Consider the following 16,983-nt stretch of genomic DNA (forward strand, 5'->3'; position numbering starts at 1 on the left):
GGGGGCACCCCCCCCCAACATAAATGCACAGAAAATAAAAATCCCTGGTGATCCAGTGGTTTCTGCCCCCCTTGGGGGCAGATCCGCCTAAAAAGTAGGCCAATCTGCCCCCAAGGGGGGCAGAAATGGCCGTAACAAATTGCCCCCACAAGGGGAGCGACCCTTGCCCAAGGGGCCGCTCCCCGCCAACAAGAAACAGAAAGTACAACAAAAAAAAAAAATCCCTGGTGTCTAGTGGGCATTCCTGCTGCCCGATCGCAATGCGATCGGGCAGCAGGAATGCTCAAAGAGACACCGGGGGAAAGGAAAAGCCTTTCCTTTCCCCCGGTGCCTCTTTAGCCCAAACCCCCCCACCCACCGGGAAGAGGAACTCACCTCTTCTCCGTTCGCCGCACAGGAAGCAAATGGCTTCCTGTGCGGCGAAATCCCCATAATGAAGTCAGCGCGCGATCGCGTGCTGACGTCATTATGGGGGGGTGGGGGGGGTGGGGGGGTCGGGGGTGGAAGGGGAAGGGCTTCCCCTTCCATCCCTGACTTTGGGGGGGTGGGGGGAAGCACACAGAGGGAGCGAGAGCGCTCCCTCTGGGCTGTGTGCCGAGGACGTAGTGGTTACGTCCTCGGCACAGCAGCACTGTGCCGCGGGACGTAACCACTACGTCCGCGGCACAGAAGGGGTTAAGTCCTGTTATCATTCAATGAACCAGGCCCCTCTCTGCATCCTCTGGTAAGGCGCCCCTCTCTAACTGATTAACCCATTCTCTTCTTCACTGAGGGCATTGCACTCAGATCCCTTCTCTCGTGGGGTCTCTAATTATGCATTATTTCCTATGCTACATTTTAACTTTGTGAAGTGTTTGGTTTTTCGTAACCCTCAGTCGAGCTAGGCTGCCTTTTGGAATCTAGAAAGGTGTTTTTATTTTTTCGTGTAAGTGCAGAATGGATCTCCAAATGTTATAAGTGTTATATTTAGTTGCCAACAATATCTGAAAGCATTCCATGGATACATTTGTGAATTAAATCAAGGGTGGGGCGGTGAATCCAGTGTATAGGGCAAAAGTCCACTTAACTTCTCAGCTAATTGACCCTTCTTGGCCACCAGAAGCTTAGGTATAGGCTTGCAGCATCTGAACTTCTTTTCCTTTGCCTCTGATATAGGTACGTGTTTTGTATAAACTCCATCGTGCCTTAACCCTCTGCCTCGCTCTTTACCTTTGGAGCAGTGCTCTTGGTGCGCCAAGCTCGAACATGACTCTACTCTTCAGTTAAGGGACTTTGCTGCTAATAACTTTTTCGTTTTCACCTCTGATTTCACTGTTTACCTACGAGATCACTGGTTTGAAGAAATATTTGTGTGAGGAAAACTCAAAGGGCTAACGCCAGTTCATTTGATTAAAAAGAGGGCAGACTGACATATGGATGTGGACCCGAACATTCATGGTCAATACACGTTCACTTCAGGTGAAGGGCAGTTGGGAATGTCTGACTCTAGCTTTCGTCGGCATTAAGGGCCAGATGTAGCAAAGGTTTTTACCCATTCTGTGTCTATGGGAAAAAGTGTTCGTACATATGGCCCTAAGTTCGGGAGAAATAGTCTAATTAAACGAATCCTTGCTGTAGTTTGCATTCGAACTACGGTTTTCGACAAGTCAGGACTAAACAACAAAGCTGATCTTCAGTGATAACAGAATGCCTTTCAGGTCTTATTGTTATCCTCTATTTGCATTTTTACTGGGATCGAAATACACCGTGTACTTGGACTGCGAAACGAGACTGTTGATAGTTTCAAACTGTATCGCTCTCTGGGACATAAGATGTCATAGGTAGGACCTGTGTTAACAAGCATCTCCTTTAGAAAATATGAGTAATATCGCAAACACTGAACTTCTCAGTAACTATCCTAGCTCGGTGAACGGAGAGCCGAGAATGCACATGCCGGGCAGGGTGAACCCTCTAGCCCAGGCATTACCAGCACTCCATCAATGCGTGCAGCTGAGGAAAGAGGGGAACGCCGCGTGTGTAGCCGAAGGTTGACAAGGAAGGATGCTCCTTTCCTGACAAGTGGCTCCTCTGGCAGCCAATAGGCGAGCGCGGCGCAGAGCTCCTTAGAACGCACTGTCCCGCCCCCGGAGTCCGGCGCCTCCGCTGCTTTATACACTGGAATGGGTGGTCTGCTGCCAGAGCGCTCTGTGTGCTCTGGAAAGGGACGACTGCCCTGTTGTGCTTGGAGCTCCCGTGTCTCTTGCACTAGGAGAGTGAGGCCGTGCAGTGCAAGGATAGTGCCGAAACACCGTGCTAGGGGAGGGAAAGTGTCCTGGACTGATGGAGCTCGGTATTGCTGTGGAGTGCAATTGAGCTGTGCTTCTGAAGGCGGGGAGTACTCTACCTGTGGCAGAAGGCGGTGCTGTGCCAGTGTAGGGAGACTGTGCTGTTGCAAGGCAGTTTGGCTGTGCCAGAAGAGGACAACAGTGCTCTACCGTCGGAGGGCATCTGTGCTGTGCCAGCGGAGGGCGACATTGCTCTGCCTGTCCAAGGCGGTTGTGCTGCGCCAGTAGAGGGCTCCGGATTGCTGGACGGTTTCGGGCGAGCGCGAAGACAGCTGCTTGTGGTAAGTCCCATGTACGCGTCAACCGTACTCTGCCACCAGGCTATGCAGCGCATTCTTGGTAGTTACTTTCCCCTGCTCTGAGTAGACTGGGCACTTTCTCTGGTATCATATAACCACAGGAACCAATTTGTGGCCGCGCGTGAGTGACCAGCGGCTGATCTGTCTGTATCTTAACCGGTGCAAGCTTAGTCATTGTCAGAGTGCAGTGTGGATGTTGGAGATCACAGCAAAATTGACACTTCTGCGTCACCCACCGTCGTTATGTAATAACTAGGGGCTTCAGCGGGCGTCGTCTGACGACCCTGGGCGCTGGATAGTGGAGGGAGCATCCTGCTTGTTGCTGAAGTGCTCTGCAGAGCATCCTATGGCTGACGGAACAGTGCCTTAAACACAGGGTGTCCCTCTGACTGCTCTTAGGCTGCTTACTGCATCCACTGGTGCGTTGTGATAGGGATTCTGCTCGCTCACCGGTACCCGGAAGCAGCTGGGCATCACTGTGCAAGTTTTACAGTTGATGCGTTGCTCGGAGCAGGGTTGAACTCCGCGATCTGGATTATACTGCCTAGGCAAAGGACTGGTCATAGTGGTGGTATGGCGGTACTATGAATGTGCCTCTTGAAAGGACAGATTTACTCAAAAGGTTGTTCTCTTGATTACTCTTTCTTGAGCCTGTTGCACTTTACCAACAAATTTGACCCGATGGCGTGGATAATGTGGAATTATGGGTCCCTTTTTGGATGCGAGAAATGTAGTGAAAGCTATTAAATCCTGGTGGGGCATGTCATTTGACAGAATCGCGCCTGGGTGACCCAAAGCACTCTGTGATCCCCCTTCCTCTAGAATGTGGTACAAGCCGCCTCCCAGACTTTTCGTGCCTCACGTAAATACATAGATACATAGCATTTAGGTTGAAGAACTGGCTTGGGCTGGGGGGTGGGCTGGGGATCTACGCTACCCCCGTCCTGCGCACACTAGGCCACCAACTCGCCAATGTAATGAGCCTCATCCCATGAGAGCGACGAGGATCACGGTGCGCTGCAGGAAGGGAACTGTCCACATCCGTAGGTGCTGAACCTCCCACGAGCACTTTTTACTGCGAGGATCCGCGTCTTTAAGTGATGTTGGTACAATTGAGGGCGTATGATGAAGTTGCTCACTCTACATTTTAACACACTGTGCTACTTTGCCATTTGTCATCCATTCTGATTGGTGTGTCGTTCATCCACAGCTGTGTGAGAAGCTGCATTTAAAGATGTGGTTGCTTTTCACCGTCTTGATGGCTTCAGCTCAGGCGAATTTCGGTTAAAAGTGGTGTACTTTGTAGGCTGCTCCAAGATATCCGTGTTGTGGCTGTGTCTGATCCAGAAGGCACTGCTGCACTTGCACGAGTTGCAGATTATTATTTTACCTGAAAGCGATGTGTGCAAGGAGTATTTAATTTATTTATTTACGATTTCCCATAACAATAATCTGCTCTGAGCGACTCAGGAAGCTTTACAACCAATATAAACCACGGTACACGGGTGTTAAGAAATACAATTAATGAGAACATGCAGCGAGACAGCATGTCAACCTTGAAAGTATATATTAAGAGTATTTCGGGGGGTAGAGGAATGAGCGTAGTGGAAGGAATAGCGGAAAAGATGGTAACGGAGTATTCGAAAAGGAATGCGGGAGTGAAAACCAAAAACGGGTGGAGGAAGTTGTCGGTCAATAAATTACGAGATTGTCCTTCCCGGTTTTGGAGGAAATATCTTCCGTTATGCGTATGTTCAGTCGGCAGTTCTTTACAACATTGCTGATACAGTGTCACAATAGCATCTGTTTATTGTCAAGACGTGTTTAAAATGGCCAACAGCGACCTGCAGGGGAATTCCATCATGACTGAGACTGCACCACACACGAGAAAGCCCTGACAGACATCTCCAATCACGTGCAGTGAAACATATGCAAAGGGCTGCCCAGTGTGCGCGCCCCCATGAGCGACTGGCTCGGGGCTGTTTTTGGGGTCCGTGACTAACCCTGGCCCTCGCGGATGTGCTTTTATGCGGAGGTTTGTGTCACCTCATATCACATGCAAGCACACCTGTGAGGCTGAGGTACAGACGTCAAACGTGCTGCATGATCGAATTGCACACAATGCGCATTCTCATATCAGAGGCGTCTCTGAAACGTCACATAGTGACGCCAACAGCAACTGACTTAATAGACAATGATAAGAAAACTAACTCGACCCAAAATGCAGATAATCTTAGTGCATTTATTCTGTTTTAACAGACTTCAAATGAAGACTCTTCTCTGATACGGTTTGCGGTCTCTGAGGGACATTATACCTGTGTTCTAGTTCAGTCAAATCCCTCTTCACATGTGCTAATCCCGTTTTTCTTTCCAACAGAAGATTAAGGAGGCCTAAATGTGTCTTGAAATAAAATATAGTGAAGGTTTGCTTGAGGCTTTGTTCATATCACATTCTCAGGAGTCACCCTGCTGCTGTTATTAAGGTCTCTATTCAGCACTAGAAACCCTGCACTTGCATAATTATTGTCATTGGTTAAACTACTGTTCATCCTTAGGTAACATGAGTACCAACTTCAGCAGATTGTAGTAGAACCGGCAAAGCACCGCTTGCATAACCAACTACGTGTGCATAAACTGGAGAGGAAAATACATCTATTCAAATATTTTTAACTTTGTCCTTTTAAAAACCCCAAAGATACATTTTCTCAAAGTATGCATACATTTTGTTTAGTACATTTATGAACGTCTTCAATAAAGCAGGACAACACAAGCAAATATCAGTGGGAACGTACCCTGTTGAGCTAATTTACACACTAAACTTAGTTGGGACACGACAATAAAATCAAAAGAAAAAGGTTATTAAAAGTAACTGGTGTTCTCCATCTAAAACTACATATTCGATAGCTTGAACCAGTCATTCTGCCAGTGTGTGTACAGACCATAAGTGAAATATGAAACATCTTCTCACAAATGAGTATCAGTAACGATTGCTAAAAGTTACTTTCCTGGGTCACTGTCACCCTCTCTGTCTCTAAAACGATGCCTATGTGAAAGCAGTGTCTGTTCCTACTTAGCATGTATATTTTTTGGCTTGGATTCATAGCAACAGATCAAAAATTACAGGACCTGTATTTTTGCTCTGGACTAGCACTGGCCTCACTCCTCTGTTCAGTTGATTCATCTCTTTAGACATCTCTCAGATCGGTACTGGGCCAAATTAGTGTAATTTCGCACACACACCCACGCGCACACAAACGTTCGCACGCACGCACACGCGCGCGCACTCGTATTGACACGCAAAGCCACACAGACCCAAATATACAAACAGAGGTGAGATTTCTCTGTGAATGAATGCATTACTCACTCTTGTGTCCAGCCCACTGGTGAAATATGACGCTCTTCACACTCACTAGTGAACGGTGACACTTTCTGATGCACACATTTACTATAGTTGTTTCTCACCCAGAGAGCTATTGTACTGCCTTTTAAAATGCATGCACGCACCTGCACGAACGTGCGAACACACGCAAAGTCACGTGTCAAAGGCCATTTTTCATGTTCGAAAAGTAGTAAGAAAAGAACAGCATCACCAGTCTGCACTCTTGGATATACGTGAAAACGCACTAAACTTGCACGAGTTGTTCGAGTGACACTACAGTCGGACAGATGAAAGCGGAAGTAATCGGATGAAGTCATCATTCAGTTAGAGATCGTTTTATAGACGTTAAAATAAAACCGGCTGTTCGTCCTCCTGAAATCACAGGCTATATTTACTACCTAAAGATGTCACTGGCACTGAATCATAGGCATATCTAACTAACCCCAAGGTGAAAAACGCCCGCACCTTCCTCAGGTGCAAAACGTAACTACGCATTAGCTCACGTAGACCGCCCCACACACCTGCCAGCCATGGGATGAGCCTAGGAAGTGCATGTGTTCTATGATGTACCCATGACTCTTTTTCCTTTTTTGCTCTCTTGCATTATCTATAAGAGATAATTGAGTTTTTAGTCTCCGTCACATTGAAGGCAAGCGTGACTTTTGCCATTTTCTGACCAAAGAGGGATTAGAAGAGATGAATGAGTTTGAAGACAGGTTGGTTTGAAGCTAGTGCGAGTCCAGTCCAAAAATGAAAAAGCTTTAGGTTGAAAAGATTTGCTTGGACAAAAATGATACGCAAAGTTGGAATAATGATTATGGTTTAGTATGCACTTAGGTCATGTTTGAAAGAGCTTAACGTCCCTCTTGTATTTTGTTCCTGTGAGTTTTCTCTTTGACAGTGACCTTGGTCCATTTCCTTGCAGAGAAAGGTGACTTCTGGGCTCTGCCTCCATATCCGTAGGTTACGATACTATTGCTAAGGCGGTCTTATCTTTCAGGTGGGTCAGACATAGGCAATCATACTGCAGAAGAAACAGGGTGTTTCAATTAAGTGCAGATGGGAATTTTCTGCATTTTACTAAAACATTACAGAGTTATGTCTTACTATTTGACTATCATCTCTTTCCTGACCTGTTTGGCCTTATCATTTATTGTTATTGTTTATGGACACTTGATGAGGTTTAGGCACTGGAAGCAAAGCTGCAATAAACAATAAACTAAACATGAAAGATGATGGTGAAAGTGAAGCTGAAGAAGACACAAAGTGCTGGAAGCTTCTAGATCTTTCATAGTAAGAATGAACGCTGAGGCATGAGCCCATCCTTCAGGTAACTGCACTTCCAGTTGTTGAAGTTGGACAAACTTCGAATACTCCCCCATCAGATATTTGTTTTCCTTTTAAAGTCTCGCCCTCTGCCTTTGGGGGTCACAACATTTTAATCTGAGCAATAAAGCCCTAAACTAGTATCACAGATATAAAGTGGGTGTGGAAGCTAAATACGATAGCCATTTCTCATGTATGTAACTGTTATATGCATTCTTTATCATAGCATAGTAATTTTTAATGCTAAATTTACTTTTTAGCGAATTAATAGTGAGGGCCACAAAGTTATTGAAACATTTGTAACATTTGCTGTAAGTGCATTATTATTTGGGATTATCTGTGGTTCCTTCTTTTAAAAAAGTGGAACTAAAATGCACATCTGTATGTGGCAAATTGCACTGCCGGCCTCATTTCTTGTGATTTAACCAGAGCAGAGTTTCAGTGCAGTTTTCACAACAGATCACTTATTTTTCAAGGAAAAGAAAAAGTCTGTGCTAACGTTCATGTGATAAAAGAATTGTTATGCAACGTGAATGACTAGTTTCTAAATCCATTAATTTACTGCTAAGATGTACACAAGTGGGTAGCAGAACTAATTAGCCACTATTGTTACGTCATAAAGGAATTCCAGGTAGCTCAATCTAGGCTCTCTGAGGGCCTATTAGTGCAGCACCAGAAAGAAAAGAGTCTTTGCTTTTGGAGGAGATGGAAGTGAAGGCACAGAGAGTGGTGGGATGGGTGGCAGGAGACTTTTTATTTGCAACAGGGAGAATAGACCATGGTAGGCATGGCTGCCCCATTACTCCTTTGCCCTTGTATAGCAGTTGAAAGCAGTGGCAGACGATTTTAGGGCCATACATAAAATCAACATGTACATCGATAAAAAGTGTATCACAAGGATGTTTTTCACCTCAAGGATTTGAGTGAAATCACAGACAACTCGAGCTTCACACTTGTCTATTGACATCACTCAGAACCCCTCAGTGAAAAGCATCCCGTAATTCACTGGTACCCATCTATAATTCTATATAGCATAACATGTGCATTTATAACACACACATTCACCCACAAAAGGGTATCTTGGTGCTGAATAACAGATGCTTATTGTCACTCAACCCAATGGTACTAATTTTATCGACCTCAGAAGGATACAAGCCTGAGCAGACCTACCAGGATTTGAACCTGTGACCCTGAGGTCGAACACAGGCCCCCGCAGTGGACACATTAGTCCACTAAGCCCCCACACCCAGCTGTATATGTGGAACATGGCTTCTAAAGGAAGCCTCTGTCATTTACACCAGATTCTAAACCTGGCAATTCATTGCTTTGTCATAACAACAGTTGCTACAAAATGAGCTACCCACTACTGCTTCATCATAAAGGTCTTACAGACCAGGCTGACTGGGCTTTTGGAGAGCTTGTTAGTGTAATGCTGCTTCTTTGCATTGACAGAAAGAAGATGGGAAAAGAAGGCAGGGAAGATAATAGTGATTGGTTAACAATTGTAGGTAAATCATATTTTTCACATCACATTACTCCTTGATTTTGGGGGACATACATAACATGAAATTATAGATTGGTAACTTTGAGGTATATGGATATTTTTCTTCTTGGATTTTTGTGTGACATCATAGAAAACTTGAGCTTTGCTCTTGGTGTCTATTTAATGTCACTCAGAACCATTTGGGGAGAACACATCCCTGTAACTCACTATCACCCATGTATAATTCTATATATTTACAATGAAGATAGTAAATAATGGTATTCTTTTCCTTTCCACGCTGTATACTCATAAATCTCATGCCTTGGCCCATAACACAAATAAGTGCCAGGAACTAGTGATATTGACGGTCTCTGTGTTTAATAATGCTACAGTATCATATGTCAGTGTATGATATATTGGAGCAGTGAGTCAATCCCTTTTGTACTATACTTGATACGCGATGTATTGTACTAAAGAGTATAGGCAGACAATATTTTGTGTTGAACACTTGGGTCACTTTTCTAAGAGCTTGATATGATGAACTTACTTATTTGACCACTGGGAATATTTCCATAATTGCATTCAAGCGATAGGCAATCAATTAAATTAAGAAACAGTTTTAAAGTTGACTTTTCCTCTGATTATTCAACCCCACCCTTATAAATAAATTACCTCTGAAGTATTTAAAACACTACAGTAGTGCTTACTATTGAGATTTAATATCCTGAAAGTAATCTGCTTATTGATAAATCTTTAACCCCCCACGATGGTAGCCGAAGCCTGTCGAGTGTGGGTTTCAGTTTTCAGTAATGCCTTGTTGTGCTCGCCCTGCTGTCTAGTCTAATGGAGAGCCAGGCAGATGCTCGCTTCCGGTTCCAGATGTATGCATTAGGCAGGCAGCAGATTTATGCCCCGGGGTCACGCTGCCTCCTACTTCATTACTTGTGGATCAGCAACAGCATCCCGAATCCCGCTGCACTCTGTGCTGTGCTCTGCATGCCTCCGAAGATTTAATGCCGCCGCTTTCCATCTATAAACTGAATGACAGCGAGTCTCACCGCGGAGAGGGGTGCATGGTTTCGAGCACATTTTCTACGAACATATTGCATTTTGATCTGCAGTCCCAATTCGAACGGCAGGCAACTAAGTGAATAGCCCCGGTCTTACACTTGCAATTCCTTGCGGTGTTTACAGTGAGTAAGGCATCCCCATGTGACTTGTCACTAAAGTGTAATTTGACATTCTACAATGGAACCTTCCTTGACGTGCTTCCCAGTATTTATGTGGCCGTTGCCTTAACCTGTCATGTCTCTCATACCAGTGATTGGCCCAGAATGCAAATGCAGCTCAGGTCTTTGATGAAGGAGGATGCTATAGCAAAAATGAAGTGAGGATTCAAACAATAAATTGTGGTCTTTTTAAGCAGAGGATGGTACATTGTATTTGAAATGATTGTTGGAAATGTGCACAAGTTTATCTGAAAATGCTGGGAAATCTGTTTACGACATCACCTGAAAAATTTGGAACAAAAGTATTCTGGTTTCTCGCTCACACCACGGATAGATGATAAAGATGCCAATATGGGCACACGTTACACCTTTTGCTAAAACTTTATGCTTTTTGTCTGTAGAAGAATGACTTTAAGGTACTATGCATGACAAATGACACCTGAGCTCCACCAAACACATTTCTTCTTAGAAACAATTATGCATTCTAGATGGCGAGAAACCACAACAAAATTGGTGAATACGCTTGTATGAACACCCATTTACAGGCTATCCGCGATGAGGCCACGACAGGGCAGCAAGAATATTCACCGGGGATCCTCTTTTTACAGTTTTATATTTTACAAGCTTGGCATTGAGAGTCATGAGTTACATATTGATTTAAAGAAAGGTACGGACTAGTCGAATGATTTGCCCAGAATCAATGGATGTTTATCCGAGGCCAGGATTCGAGGCTGAATCACCAGTTGAAGCAAGCATCTGCAATGCAATTGGTCTCGCATTTGCTCGAGTTAGAGCTATGAGCGTTGTAAATTCCTAACTGGACTTTTCTTGCCACATAAATTGAAAATTAAAAGTAAAACAGTTGACATAAGCAAGTCAATTCAAAGCACCACGGCCGCCATGAGCGTGACCACGAAGGAGAGACACAAAGGAAAAAGAAGTTTGCTTGCAGTCAAACATATCGGCAAACATGCAATTATCCCTGTATAGGGTCGATCCCCAAGGGGGTAACAAAACTGGCCCAAGGCAGGACAAATGTAAAGCATTTACCAATGTCAAAGGATTTTTGAAAGGCAAGCCCACGAATGAGTGAAAGTGATGGGTGTAGTTAAAAGCCTACATAGATTCTAACACGTTGGAAAAGCAGAGCTTGCGCACTGCTATTCTCAACCTAAAAACAGTGGTTGTAGCCACTAGACCCCATATTCTCCAAAGTCCAAAGGTGTTCAAATGGGTGGATCATGCTGAGGGGATGTTAGTTACTTAGGGTGATGCAGGCTGCCTCTTTTTTGTCCTCAACCGAGCTGGTCCAAATAACCACGCAACCAGATATCAGAACGTTCTCTTCTAGTACTTGGAACCATGTCCAAATGAGCAAAGCTTCAGACACAAGTAGGTACAACATGTCCAGTGTTCTGTAGCAGGTGTGTAGGCATTCTGCTTAGAGAGAAGGCAGGAACGCACCCCTCCTTCTTCTACCAGGCTAATCATGGACTGCCAGTGAGCTCTTACAAAATGAGGAAATTAGAATTAGAATGCTATTACAAGGTGATCCAATTTCAGATCCCGCAAGTCACCACAGTCTGTAGCTACACTATTAAATAGCAAAATGATGTTCCTGTTTTGGGAGTTTGCCTAGTAGCACAAATGTTGTACCATCTTCCTGTGCATGTAAACAATCAACATGGCTGAGGCCAGCCTCATGACTGGAGAGCTCTTTTTAGGTCTCCAATCTGACCCATCTCTAATTAGTTTTGACCACTTCACAGGTATTACAGCTCTGCAATGGTGTGGGAAACTGGCACCCTGTTGAAGTATCCACCCACATTTTACCTGGTTTCTGGATGTAGCTTGGACTGTAGTGCACTTGGATCCTGCTAATCAGGTCCCCAGTGCCAGTGTTCTTTCCTTAAAAAGTGCAAAGGTATTGATAAGATTGGCAACACCTTTAGCTGCCACTGCAAGTCTCTTGTAAATTAAACCTACATATCCAGGGCTTGAGGTAGTAAGGTTAGGCCCCTGAGGGCAGCAGCACAGATTGTACCACCCTCATGTGCCATGTATCCAGATGCACCGAGCACTGCCATTGCAGGCTTTGCGTTCTGATGCAATCCTAAAATCCAAACTCCACATGGCACTTAGCCTGTTTGCCCTGTCCACTATACACTGCATGCACTATAGATATGTCACCCCTCTGGCATGCCTTCCAGTCCTAAGGAAGGGTGCGCTATACTATATGTGTGGGCATAGATGCATGAGCATTATGCCCCTACTGTGTCCCTGCCAATCCTGAGACATAGTAAGTGAAAAGAGCAATCATTTTAATACATGTGCTGGACACTTGTCCGTACAAGTTTCACAGTTACATGATGGCTACTCTGAACCCTGGGTTGTTTGGTATCAAACAAATCAGAATGATAAATCCTCGCAGGGACCAGCATTGGATTTATCCCACAATGTACCCATGGTTCACCTTAGAGGTGCCCCCTGAAAAAGCTAACTACCCTGGCATGGTTGCTGGCCGGTCACAACCAGCCTGCCAACATCAGACAAGATTCTGGAAGTCTGGGGTGAGAGATTCTGCTCTCTGGGTACCAGAACAAAGCCCATCCTGGGTGGAGGTGCAAACACCCCCTCCCTCAGGAATGTGCACTGTCCTGTTATCAAGCTTCAAAGCGCTTACCGCCGTTGAAGCTCAACCCCCAACCCTGCAGCTAGCAGCAGGTGTCTGCCTGCATTGCAGACCCCCACTTTTGGCAGGAACAATGGTGGGAAAACAAACAAAGGACAGGAGGAGTGGTCAGCCCTAGCTTGCACTCCCCTAAAGTGTTGCAAGCAAGGTGGCCCTTCCATTTAATTTTCCTCCAGCTTGCACGGAAGGAGAATAGCCAATCAGGTGTAAGGAAATGACTTGTGCCCACAGGAAGAGGGCACTTAGTCAGTGTAGCCACCCTAAGGTAGATTACCCATTGGTCACTACTAGCTACTCCCCTAAACGCCCACTAAATACAATATTTAGTGGGCATCTGTTAGAAATTGGGTTTTTGGTTGGCAGTCAGGTTACCCTCTGTCCAAGCAAGAACCCTCACTCTAGTCAGGGTAAGTCACCCACAATCCAAAATTATCCTGTACCCACCCTCTGGTAGCTTGGCACGAGCAGTCAGGCTTAACTTAGAAGGCAATGTGTAAAGTATTTGTGCAACAAATCATACAATACACCATATAACATCACAAAAATACACCACACAGTGTTTAGAAAAATATATAATATTTATCTGGATAATTGTAGGTCAAAACGAATAAAGATGCAATGTGAAATTGTAGAGATATCACTAAAAAGTGATATAAAGTGTCTCAAGTCTTTAAAAAGCAACCAAAGTCTCTTTCAAGCACAAAGTACCTGGTTTGGAGTGAAAAATCTCCGCAAAGGGCCGCAGAAGAAGAGATACGTGGAAAAATCGTGTGTGTGTCGATTTCTCCCCAGCACACACGGACTTGCGTCGTTATTTTTCACGCGGGGAAGTCGTGCGTCGTTTTCCGGCGCGTGGACAGTCTCTTTCTGTGGGTTGCGGGATTACTAGATGTCCCGGGGTCTGTGCGTGGATTCTCCTGTTTGTTTTCCGGCTGCGCATCGTTCCGCTGGGCTGTGCATTGAAATTTCGCACTCACGGCAGGCGTCGCGTTGATTTACCCTCTGAAAGTCGGGCGGCGTTATCCTTGCGAGGCCGTGCGTCGAAGTTACGGTCGCCCCGAAGGCGTCACGTCGATCAGCGTCGGTGTGCGGCGATTTTCTCACCGCAGAGCAAGCTGTGCGTCGGACGTTTCGGCGCACGAAGAGTCCAAATGAAAAAGAGAAGTCATTTTGGTCCTGAGACTTCAGGGAACAGGAGGCAAGCTCTATCCAAGCCCTTGGAGAGCACTTTTACAGCCAGACAAGAGTTCAGCAAGGCAGCAGGGCAACAGCAAGGCAGCAGTCCTTTGTAGAAAGCTCTCAGGTGAGTCCTTTAGGCAGCCAGGCAGTTCCTCTTGGCAGGATGCAGGTTCTGGTTCAGGTTTCTTCTCCAGCAAGTGTCTGATGAGGTAGGGCAGAGGCCCTGTTTTATACCCAAATGTCCCTTTGAAGTGGGGGAGACTTCAAAGAGTGGCTAAGAAGTGCACCAGGTCCCCTTTCAGTTCAATCCTGTCTGCCAGGGTCCCAGTAGGGGGTGTGGCAGTCCTTTGTGTGAGAGCAGGCCGTCCACCCTCCCAGCCCAGGAAGTCCCATTCAAAATGCAGATGTATGCAAGTGAGGCTGAGTACCCTGTGTTTGGGGTGTGTCTGAGTGAATGCATAAGGAGCTGTCAATGCAAGTGGCATTTCTAGAATAGTAATATTAAATCCAACTTCACCAGTCAGCAGGATTTGGTATTACCATTCTGGCCATACTAAATATGACCTTCCTACTCCTTTCAGGTCAGCAGCTACCACTTCAATACTGTATGAGGGCAGCCCCAATGTTAGCCTATGAAGGGAGCAGGCCTCACAGTAGTGCAAAACGAATTTAGGAGTTTTACACTACCAGGACATGTACACTACGCAGGTACATGTCCTGCCTTTCACTCACACAGCACCCTGCTCTAGGGGTTACCTAGGGCACACATTAGGGGTGACTTATATGTGGAGAAAGGGGAGGTTTAGGCTTCGCAAGTACTTTTAAATGCCAAGTCGAGGTGACAGTGAAACTGCACACACAGGCCTTGCAATGGCAGGCCTGAGACAAGGTAAAGGGGCTACTTGAGTGGGTGGCACAACCAGTGCTGCAGGCCCACTAGTAGCATTTAATCTACAGGCCCTAGGCACATATAGTGCATATTACTAGATACTTGTAAATTAAATAGTCCAATCAGGTATGATCCAAGGTTACCATGTTTAAAGGGAGAGAGCATATTCACTTTAGCACTGGTTAGCAGTGATAAAGTGCGCAGAGTCTAAAAGTCAGCAAAAACAGTGTCCAAAAAGTGGAGGGAGGCAGGCAAAAAGTTAGGGGTGACCACTCTAAGGCTGTCAGGTCTAACAGCATCCCTAGACCAAGAAATCAGATTTCAAGGACAAAAGAAGGCCAGCAACAAACAAGGTCCAAGGCTTGAGAACTGAAGTCCTGCTGCACAAGAACAAGGTAGAAAACCCTGCCTGCAGCACCCAGGCTCGACAATCGCTGTTGAGGGTTTTCGTGGATGCTGGATAGGCTCTACAAACCCCACTTCACTGACCTGCTGCTGACCAAGGAACTGGATGCTGCAGCTGGACCAAATGCAACTTGACAGACCATGAGGACAAACCCTGCCAATGTGCCAAGTTTGGTGGCACTGCACCCTCTAGCGGTTGAACCACACCATTGCCTCAGGTAGTGGTCACCTAACATCAGACAAACAGAAGGACCGTCCATTCTGGACTGCAAAAGGACCAGGAGGAAGCCCCAGTCAAGGGACTTCCGAAACCAGCAGGATCTCCTACTAGAGTGCCCTGCTTACCCGCAAGCGACCCTCAAAGTGGCCTACCTTATGGTTCCAAGAGCACCTTTGTGCACAGCTCCTGGCTCACGATTCGTTCTGCTCCCAGCCGCCCTTTGCCCTGCACCAAAGATCCATCTGTACCCTAAGGGTCCCCCATCCCTTGCAATCTCAACACTTCAAGGGGACCCACCGGACATACCTTTAAGTCCTTCTGTGTAGTACTTTTCCAAGTGCCCCCCGCAGTGGCCTGGTGCCAGCTCTAATGACATTCTGCAGCTGCTCCAGTCAAAACCATGAAACACCGGAACTTTTCTAGCTGAGCCATAGTGCCCACTGACAACCTCAACATTCCTGCAAAAGGAAACATTAGTAAACGCATTGCTTGAATTTATATACATTTTAACGTTATTTCTCCATTGATGCCTATGGTGCGTAATTTTGCATGAAAGGACTATTTTTTATTAAATCTCAAAAATCCATACCTTAAAAAGTACTTCCCTGATTTTGATGATCTTGGTGTTAAAATGTTTATAAAAATCTGAAGTATTTTTGTAAATTGGTCTTGAGTTATTCTTTTGAATGTGTGTCTTGCTTTATTGATACTGTGAATACAACAAATGCTTTGCACTTCTCCAAGATTAGCATAACTACTCGACCAAGCTACCATAAAAATTAGAACTTTAGGTGGTCTAGTTTTTACCTCTGTAAACGAATGTGTGCTTGCCTGAACTTTCTGCACAGTGTGCCTCTCTTTGCACACTACATAGAACCAGCCAGCCTTCTACATGTTAGAATATTACAGGATGTCTATAAGAGCAGTGGTGACAGATAATCTGAAGTGGGCATTTTTAAATACGTAATAACAGGGATATTGATCAGAAGATGCCCATGAAGTGAACGCATGTCACCTTCTCCTCTCCTTCTCGGCTAGTGAGGTGTGAAGGGGCGTAAAGTGCCCTACTGTGAATCACAATGTAAGATATGGGCCCAGGAGCAGAACTCTTGCACTCTTGCACGTTCTACCTGCAACAGCATTGTTTCTGAGATACTTTTGAAATACCCTGCTCATGACTCTTCAGCGACTCAGATGCCACAAGCAAAGCAGGCTACATTTTTATTTCTGCCTTACAATTCACTAGTTATTAATAGTTTGCTGTTCTTTAGTGGAAACCAAGACTATTACAGAGGCAATTATAGACAGTGAGGCCAGTCCCACATTCACAGGGAACAGCACGGGCAGAGCAAGGGGGTAACTATTTGGATATTAGAGTTTAAAACCACTCTGTGCCTTCTATGACCTTGTATCAATCAGATCAGTGAGTAGTCTATGCAGTTCCCTCAAAAGTGTGGTGGTGAGGCACATAGGTATAGTTGCAAAATAAATACAGCAAGTGGTGGAGCACCCCTTCCTTGACAAGAACCACCGTACACATTCCAGAAAATGGCAGCAT

At 45.4% G+C, this 16,983-nt stretch overlaps 1 protein-coding gene across 1 annotated transcript in view; it reads left to right on the forward strand.

The window, feature by feature from the left end:
• Nucleotides 1-2,149: 2,149 nt before the first annotated feature.
• Nucleotides 2,150-16,983, forward strand: part of THSD7B (thrombospondin type 1 domain containing 7B) — a 2,268,639-nt gene continuing 2,253,805 nt past the window's right edge. The window contains exon 1 of the mRNA XM_069225078.1: nt 2,150-2,605. The gene's annotated coding sequence lies outside the window, so the exon portion shown is untranslated. The remainder of the gene's footprint in view (nt 2,606-16,983) is intronic.

This window comes from Pleurodeles waltl, chromosome 3_1, assembly GCF_031143425.1.
Source record: "Pleurodeles waltl isolate 20211129_DDA chromosome 3_1, aPleWal1.hap1.20221129, whole genome shotgun sequence".
In the NCBI taxonomy this organism is placed as follows: domain Eukaryota; kingdom Metazoa; phylum Chordata; class Amphibia; order Caudata; family Salamandridae; genus Pleurodeles; species Pleurodeles waltl.